The 10207-nt window shown below is 34.0% G+C and overlaps 1 non-coding gene across 1 annotated transcript; it reads left to right on the top strand.

Annotated features, from left to right (window-relative positions):
- Positions 1-2059: 2059 nt before the first annotated feature.
- LOC122733193 lies at positions 2060-2166 on the top strand. Its single transcript, XR_006353777.1, has one exon. It is a non-coding gene; the product is annotated as a U6 spliceosomal RNA (small nuclear RNA).
- The last annotated feature ends 8041 nt before the right edge of the window (positions 2167-10207 follow it).

Genomic DNA, 10207 nt, shown 5'->3' with positions numbered 1-10207 from the left:
AAGAGCAGAAGGTCAAGAGTACCAAGGGAATCAAATTAAAAACTGCAAAAGAAGGCCTAACAGTTCCATATTTCAAATTATATCACAAAGCAGTTATCATCAAAATAATTTGGTACTGGTGAAGAAATAGTGTGGTGGATCAATATAATAGATTAGGGACCTGATACACAGTAGTAAATTACCATAGTAATGTTGTAGTTTTGTCATTTCAGTTATGTTTTACTCTCTCTGATCCCATTTGGGGTCTTGGCACATACTAAAGTGGTTTGGCATATCTTTATCTAATTTCACCAATAAGAAATTGAGGCAAATAGGGTTATGTGACTTACCTAGGGTCATCCAGCTAGTAACTGAAGCCAGATTTGGACTCAGGTCCTCCTAACTCCAGGGCTTGTGCTCTATCAACTACACCATCTAGCTGCCCTAGTAGTAGAGTGTTTGATATGCTCCAAAATCCAAGCTTTGGGGATAAGATTTTAACATTTGACAAAAATGGCTGGGAACACTGGAAAAACAGTTTGGCCAAATCAAGGCATAGGCCTATATCTCATACACCATAACAAGATAAGGTCAAAGTAGATAAGTTATTTAGACATAAAGAATGATCTTCTAAGTAAATTAGGGGAATGTGGAAAAATATAATTGTCAGATCTAGAGATAGAGATAGAAAGGAGCAAGGGAAATATAATACATAATTTTGATTAGATGAAATTAAAATGGATTTTGCACTAATGCAACCAATACAATCAAAATTAGAAGGAAAATAGGAAACTGAAAACACATTTTTACAGCAAATTTCATTGATAAAAGTCATATCTCCAATATGTAATGAACTGAGACAAATTTATAAAAATTAAAATGTATCCCTAGTTAATAAATAGTCAGGTTTCAGAAGAAGAAATCAAAGCTATCAATTTTATTGTTCAGCCATGTGTGACCATGACCCATTTGGGGTTTTTTTGGTAAGGATTCCAAAGTGGTTTGCCATTACCTTCTCCAGTTCATTTTACAGGTAAGCAAACTAAGTCAAACAGAGTCAAGTAACTTGGCCATGGTCACAAAGTAAATGACTAAAACCTATAGTAAATGACTAAGACCTGATTTTAACTCAGGAAGAATAGTCTTCCTACCTCCAGGCTCAGCATTCTATCTATTCTGCCACCTAGCTTCTCTGAAAAAGCTATCAATAGTCACATGAAATAATTACTACTAGTTATAGAAATGTTCATTAAAACAGTTCAGAGATACCGCCTCACACCTATAAGACTGATTTACATGAGAGAACAGGAAAATGAGATATGCTAGAGGAGATGTGGAAAAATTGAGACGCTAATACACTATTAGTAGAGTTGCAAACTAGCCAAAAATTTTTAGAACAATTTGGAACTATGCCCCAAATGCTATAAATCTGTGCATACCCTTTGACTCAGAAATAATACCACTAGGTCTGTATCCCAAAGAGATCAAAAAAGAAAAGGGCCTATATGGACAAAAATATTTATAGCAGTCTTTTTATGGTGGCAAAGAATTGGAAATTTTAGGGATGTGCATCGATTAGGGAATGACTCAATAAATTATGGCATATAATTTTGATAGAATACTATTGTGCTATAAGAAATTATGAGGGGAATGGTGTTAGATAAAACCCGGGTACACTTACATGATCTTAACCAAAGTGAAGTGAGAAGAACAAGGAGAACATTTTTCATAGTAACAGCAATATTATAAGGATGGTCAACTATGACAACACAATGATCAAAGACAATGCCAAAGGACCTGTGATGAAAATAGTATTCATTATCCACCTCCAGAGTGAAAATTGATAAACTCTAAATGCAGATTGAAGCATTTTTTTAAAACTTTCTTTCTTTTTTCTTTGTTTTCTTTTGCAGCATACTTAAATTTTATGTTTTGCATGACTTAACATGTGTAATCAATATTAAATTACTTATCTTCTCAAGAAGAGTGGAAGGAATTAGGAACTTTTTTTGGGAGGGGGGATGGGGCAATGAGGGTTAAGTGACTTGCCCAGGGTCACACAGTTAGAAAGTGTCAAGTGGTGCTCGCTTCGGCAGCACATATACTAAAATTGCAACGATACAGAGAAGATTAGCATGGCCCCTGCGCAAGGATGACACGCAAATTCGTGAAGCGTTCCATATTTTTTGTGAAGCATACTATTCTCAGTTTATTGTTGCTTTTTTGTTATTGTTCTTGTTTATTCTTTTTTGTATTTTTTTTATCTTTCTCTTACAACGTGACTATGTGGAAAGTGTTTAAAATGATTGTACGTATAACCTATATTAGATCGTTGCTGCCCTCAGGAGGGAGGAATGAAGAGAAAGTGGGAGCAAAATTTGTAACTCTAAAATATCTTTACGTGTAATTGGAAAAAAATTAAAAATAAGAAAGAAAAGAAAAGAAAAAAAAAGAAAAAAAAAAAGAAAGTGTCAAGTGTCTGAGGCTGGATTTGAACTCAGGTCCTCCTGAATATAGGGCCAATGCTTTATCCACTTCTAGTCACCTAGCTGCCCACTAGGAACTAATTTTTTTAAAAAGATTGTTAACTTTTAAAATATTGGAAAATATTTCAAGAAACAAAAATATATTTTAAAAATAATTAAAATAGAGCCTTCTGCCTATGCTATTTATCTCACCCAAATATAAATGTCCCTTATAACTGTATACTTCCCACTGCAATAAGGTAGAGTTGGTATTCTAAGAACAAAACAAACAATAAAACAAGCTATTATTGTTATTGTTATTATCATTAATCGTTATCATTATTCTTTTTTTGTGGGGGAAATGTGGGTTAAGTGACTTGCCAAGGGTCCCACAGCTAGTAATGTCAAGTGTCTGAAGGCAGAATTTGAACTCTGGTCCTCCTGAATTCAGGGTCAGGGCTTTATCTACGTGCCACCTAGGTGCCCTAATAAAACAAGTTATTTATATGTTTTGGGGAAGGATGTAAAATATTAAAGTCTGCAGCACTAATATGCCTTGAGGCAATTTCTCCTTTAATATGCCAAGGTCATTGAGTTTTTCTTTGGACTGCTTAGTATACAGACTTTATTTAGTCCCTTTTTAGATTTACATCCCATACTTCTTGTACTTCTGAGGCCATCTGTATATGCTTCCCCCTTTGTTACACAGCCATGTTACACAATCTGAATTACTGTTCTGTTTAGGTCACAGATTGTTTTTTTCTTTAATCTTCACATTTCTACTCTAAGACCAGATCAGTATATGATATCAATGATATCAATACCATCTAAATAAGGAGTCCATTATCCTATAGCATGAACTCAGGCTTTTTGGTGGGAATGCAAAGGTGGTACACAGGCAACATGAATTCAATCCCTCCAATACATGCTGCTACTGATGGTTCACTCTGTAGAGATTGTTCTTCCCACAATGTTCCCCAAAACACTGGAAACCTGTCTTGCTGTACTATTAAACTAGAATACTTACATTTTTTATGGCAAATGGTGGGTATGTGTCTGTATAGGTAAAAAGTAAATTGAATTCACTTATCAATAGCATTAATCTTTACTCTCTTCTTCTCACTTGCCAATTAGTAGCCAAGTCCTGTCAATGCTAACTCCACAATGGTAGTTAGATCTGCCTATTCACTTACCTCCTAATTTTTGTTAAAACCTATAACTCATTTGGCCTAAACCATTGTAATAATTGTGGTATCCAAACAGGGCTTCCTGACTCCAGTCTTTTAGTTCACAATCAATTCTTCAGACAACTGGCTGAACATCTGGTTAACCCACTACCCTTTGACTTCTCTACTCAAAGGTCTCTAGTGGCTTACCATTGCTTAGAAATAAGGCACAAAAATTCCTGATCCTATAAGTCAAGGACCTCTACATTCTGACTCTCTACTAAAGTTCTAGTTTTCTCTCATATTTTCTTCCCCTTATGTATTCTGTCAGCCATACTGGACTCTAACCTTGCTTTTCATCCTACCCACTCTCATCTCTGTGCCTTAGACCTTACATAACTATCCACTGAATATATTCTTCCCTTCTCTTACTTAATTCGGTTTCTTTCCCATCAAATACCAGATTAGGTACTCCTGTCTCTTCCACAAATAATTTCTCTCTTCAAATTTTCTTAGAGAACTTTGTCTTTTTCTTTTGTCTTTACTATTTGTTACAACATACATCATTTACATTCATGCTAGATCCTTTTTTTCTTTTACTTTAACATATCCTAAAAAGCAAGTTATTATCTTCATAGCTAACATTGTGTCATCAGCAACTAGAACAATGCTTTGAAACCAGAAGGTATTTAATAAGATATATGTTGGTCAAATGAACAAATAAATAAATGAAGCACAGCAAATCAGTGTTACTTTGAGCAGCCATTGGGACAGCCCTATCTGAACACTTTTTTTTTTTACTGTATCTTTAGAAAGAACATAATTGCTTGTAATTTCTCTTTTATAATTGAAAAATGTCACATAATAAAGTGATAAGCCTAAGTCCATACAAGTTAATAGCTAAAAAAGATTTTCATAAGAGCTGATAATGTGATTAATATGTATATGTATACTTAAGTATAACATATGTGTAAATCTGCAAAGAACTTGCCTCACAGAAGCCCTGTTAGATGGGGAGTACAAATATTATTATTCCAGTTTAATAGCAGAAGAAACTGACCTCCAGAGAATTTATAATGCCTTTCATTTATCATTAGTAAGTTGTGCGAGATAAGAACATAAGTCATATCTTTTGACTAATTCAACTTTGCCACCATATTGCTTCACCAATGCTTCACCATGCCAACTGTTTCATCTACACAATCATTGCTATAATCTAATGAAGGATGGACTTTATAAGTGAATGGAAGTTATCAAAAACCATTCCATGAGATAAGCCTGAATTTAAATTCCAAAGACAGCATTTCTCATTCTCTTTAATCTTGAAGACCTCCCATATACTCATACAATAGCAACTGTTATATTACAATTAAAAAGCCCAATTTGGCATGTCACAAAATCCAAGGGTAAACCATACTTGTGAAACTCTCTGGGAAAGCATCCTCGGCAAAAGATAAAGGCATGTTTCAATTTGAAAAGCAGATTAAAATAAATCAATTTAGGCACAAATAAAACAGTGATAATATCAAACCAACAGACCAAAATGCCGATTTACACTGCATATTTCTTGAGCTAAAAGAGTTCATTATGCCAAAAGCTTGGTGAGCATATGGATTTGAGGACCCTTTGAAAAGATTCTCAGTCCTCATGGGTACACAGTACACACACGTAAACTCCTGCCATAGAAGACAATGGATTTCAGTTCTTTTTTGTTCACCATCTGGCTGGGTACTCTGTTCAGAGAGTCACAGTCCTCAAAGAAACTACCAGACTTCTCATGAAATATATCACTGGAAAGGTAGGATGTTTAGAAATGCATATTTAATATCAAAAGTAAAACCTAACTCCAAACATTTCTTTTGGAAAAGGTACTTTTCTAGGGTCCTCTGGAAATGTAAATGTAAATGTAAATAGAAAGGAACTAGGTTTCTTAACCAAGTAAGGATTGTACTACATGAATGTGTTCAGGCCATTATTGTGGTAATTTATCCTCTTAAGGGAGGCATCTTGGCATTAAGAGATTTTCCCAGGGTCACACAGACAATGGACGTTAGAAGAATGTTGAACCCAAGTATTTGTACCATCAAACAGTGTAATACAATGCTGAAGATATGAATATATATATATTCAAAATTTTAAAGATATGCAATGCATACTTTCTCTCAGACTGCTTTCATAGTAGAGTTTCTAATAAAATGTATTCCTATAAGCATTCTCAGGATATGGACAATATTTATATGTCAAAGTCCAAGTGATTTTTTTTAAGGATTATTTTTTGGTTTGTTGCAATTTCTTGGCACTATGTTTAGAAACAAAATATGAAATGTTTAATTGCAAAAGAACAGTGTGTGCTATAAAAATCATCCAAATAGAATAAAAAGCAGCATGCTAATGGAAGCAGTGATCAAAATTCAAAATGAAGTAAATATTTCTTTTCTTGGTGTCATGTTTTTGTTTCAAGTTTTGTTTTGTTTCCATTCCTGGGAGAAAATGAAGAATTTCATTGGTGAATAGCTTGTCAGCAGTTTTTGCTGACTAAGCAATTTGAGACATTCTTTCCATGAAAGAAAATTTTAAAAAGCTATTTTGGGAAGAATAAAAAAAGAAACACCACAACAGGCACACAGGCACACAAATACTATAATTACTTGTTTCCCTTTTGGTCCCTGAGGAATATTCTCCCTTTTACATTTTTTCCTGCTGACATGAAAAATGGTAATTTGATGGACATTTTTTTTTAATGGGGAAGGAGTCTGATAAGTGCTTTCTGCTCCTAAAATGAAGGCTTACTCACATTAGTGACATATGAGTGCAATTTGGCACTATTGAGGGTTTTTTCATAGCCTTATGGCATACACATATTCAAATTTTACATAAAGGATAACATAAAGGTCAAAAACTGGAAATTCCTTATTTTATTTAAAAAAAAGAGGAACTAAATAAAATGATACAGTACATAGAGAGGTGGCTGTGGAATAAAAATAAGACAAAAGAGTAATCAATTCCTGGCCCTTTTTGGCCCCGAGAAATTTACTTTTTCTCTCTGGATCTCATTACCATCATAAGTAAAATGTAGTTAACTACATGATCCCCTAGATGGTTATGTTCAACTAGATGATCCATAGGTCATGTAAACTTTTTTATCCTTTTTGCTATGAACTGTTGAAGGTAGGGACAAAATTTGGAATATAGTGTGATTAAGTAAAATGTTTAGGTCCCATACATGGCAATCCAGTCAGAAGTAAAATGAAAAGATGCAATAGTCCATTTGGACAGCAAAGTTAAATTACTGAAATTTGGACTTGACTATGAAATTCTTCTATTTTTGTAATTCATTTTAAATTTTGTTAATGTTGAGTTCTAAATTATTTTCCCTCCATGCCTCTACACCCATTTCAGAAGGCAAGCAATATATCAATTATATATGTGGTAACTTTTAGCAAGACATCATTTCCTTGTTATCCCTTTTAATTAGATCTATTTGGGGTTTTGCTTTGTCTGAGATGACTATTGCTGCCTCTACCATTTTTTTACTTCACCTGAAAAATAATAACTTCTTTGCCAGCCCATTATTTCAACTCCTATAAGATATTTCAAATTTTACTTTTTTAAAGCATTTCTGACTTTGATTGTTTCTTGGTATCTTACAGAGTAATTAAGTTCCACTTGTACAACTAACATTTTAAGGCATTATTGTACTCAGTGAACTTTTGTATATCTTTTTTTTTTGGTGAGGCAATTGGGGTTAAGTGACTTGCCCAGGGTCACTCAGCTAGTAAGTGTTAAGTGTCTGAGGCCACATTTGAACTCAGGTCCTCCTGAATCCAAGGCCAGTGCTCTATCCACTGTGCCACCTAGCTGCCCCCCAACCTTTTTAAAACATTTGTCTAGGTATAGACCCAATGATCTATTTATAATCCTGTTATCTAAAGGCTAACCCATTTTAGTTTGGAGAGGGTCATCAAAAGAAAGTTGGCAAACTTAAAATACCCTCCTTTCCATTTATTTACATGTAGGCATTTTAATCTTTAACCCTTATCCACACAGCCAAATTGATAGTCCTAAAACATTTCACTTACATTCTCAAAAGCCTTATGTGGCTATAAATTCTACTGTTAGGCATATAATGTTTCATATGGCTCCAGGCTATCATTCCAGACTAATAATAAATTATTTCCCATTGTGTATTTCAGCCATAGAGACTTATTGTTTATTCCCTACATATAACATTCATCTCCTGTCTACAAACCTCAAAACCACTGAAAGTGGAATTATTTTGTTTTTGTTTTTGTAGTAATTTCAAATGCGTTGAGGATGTTTGAATAATAATAGTGTATTGATAGATATTTTCCGAAGAGTGTGATAAGCAAGTTTAACATTTAGAGAAATTCCTTCAAACAGATCTTCCTTTACATAACAATAGTAAATTTTGAAAACAGATTAGCATCTTTTTCATTGAATGTAACTGAAAGCAGTTTTTCCTCTAAAGGAAGAAGGAAAAATGTTTAAGATCCAAAAATAAAAATGAAAGGTGGAACAACATCAATAGGAATTCAACCAACAGTATGTCAAGTAGAAAACATACCAAAAAAAAGACTGAATAATACAGATTTACTTATACAAATAAGTTTTGTGACAGAAATGGAGATCTACTGCAAGAAATTATAATATTGTTGGACTAAGATTAGGTACATGGCATCTCTATCCCTTAACCGGTCTGTTAACATAATTTTCTGAAGATGCTTTCAGTGAGCCTACAGAAGATGAGTTGATTGTCCCAAATTCTTGTTCACTTATAAAAATTACTGGCCACAATAGTTCATGGAACATTCAAATTAACAACAAGAGCAAAGTGTTCTATCTGAATTGGAAAAGAAAATATGAGAACAAGATAACAACCACCACCAAAAATAATATCAGTTTATATTTACACATCACTTACTGGGAGATAAACCACCTTACCCACAAAGAATCTGTAAGTCAGTAGTGCAAGTAATATCTTTACTATTTCAAAGATGAGGAAAATTGAGGTTTTGACCTGCCAAAGCTCATAAACAAGAGTCAATAAAAGATTTGAACTAATATCTTCTGACTCTAATAATTATATATTTTTCACTGTATCACATTTCCTTAGAGTCTACTATCAATTCTGAAACTATGTGACCATGATGGCAATCCTAAAATACCCTCACTTCCATTTAAGTCTTAGTAAAAAAGTCATTTATTAGTTATATATATATATATATATATATATATATATATATATATATATTTGATGTTTTGCTTGATTATTTCTGGGTTTTTTTGGTGAGGCAATTGGGGTTAAGTGACTTGCCCATGGTCACACAGCTAATAAGTGTCAAGGGTCTGAGGCCAGATTTGAACCGAGGTCCTCCTGAATCCAGGGCTGGTGCTCTATCCACTGTGCCACCTAGCTGCTCCCCTGCTTGATTTTTTAAAACCCACTAATTAGATTATAGCTACTGAGACAGTTCTCTAGTTCAAATGCAATGATTTAAAAATATATATTATTATTCACTTTCACTTTTTCAAAAAGATATTTCTTTATTTGGATATTGGATTGCAGTGAAACTATTGTGACCAATTTAGCACCTGACTGTGCTGTCAGTTGTGAAAAGAGATTATAAGAAATAGGAAATAAGTTAGGAAGAAGGAAGGAGTGGATGAAAAAATAAGTGAAATTAAAAGGTACATTCTGATAGATAACTACCAGAGGAAAGACAGACAGAAAAATTAAAGGAGTCTAGTGACAGATTCTTGAAGTCTTTCCATTGGCTATTTCTCTCCAAAGCTATATGTATTTCTGTTTCTCCTACCCTTACTTCACCCTAGCAAATGTATTGCATTAAATAAGAATGTTTAGCTGTACCATATGTATTCCTTTATTTCAGTAATTTTGCCTTATTTATGGTCCCAACATTTTTGTGTTTGGTAAAGTGATGAAACCTTGGCAGGTTTCCAGATGCTTCATTTTACATCTTATGCTAGCTCTTATTTAGTGATGTGACCATCAGTTAGTCATTCAATCTAGCCTTTGCCTCAACTGGAGCAGGTATTCTTAGAGCTGTAAGGAACGTTAATAATCATTTAGTCTGTGGGGTGTTTCCATATGAATAGGAAGAGTCTATTAATGAAATCATCTTTCATATTTAATTGCTAGTATAAAAACACATTCACTTCTAAGAAACCAATTAATCATTTACCAAACATGGTCAAACATGGTCTCAAAAGTATATAATTTCCATGATTTTTGTGATGGTACCTATAAAGGAAAAGTATTGTGCCCTGTGACAAGACATTCATCAGGGTGCACTTTCCCCCTTTCCAGGAAAGATGAGCTTCCTTCCTGAAATATCTTTTTAGTCAGCTCAAGTTCCTCTGCAATAACAATTCCCAAACTACCACAATTACTTCCCCCCAACCCAAGGCTTTAAGAGCTGAAGACAGATTACCTCTCCTCTTAGCCTCAGTTGGACAGTCTTGTCTATTGTATCCCTCTTCCCCAACCCCCACCATGAAAAATTGTTTTAGCCCCAGGTGAAAAAATTCCTCATTATGGCTCTCCTTTTTTGTTAT

Source organism: Dromiciops gliroides, chromosome 6 (genome assembly GCF_019393635.1).
Source record: "Dromiciops gliroides isolate mDroGli1 chromosome 6, mDroGli1.pri, whole genome shotgun sequence".
Lineage (NCBI taxonomy): Eukaryota > Metazoa > Chordata > Mammalia > Microbiotheria > Microbiotheriidae > Dromiciops > Dromiciops gliroides.
This window is presented reverse-complemented; position numbering and strand designations above follow the sequence as displayed.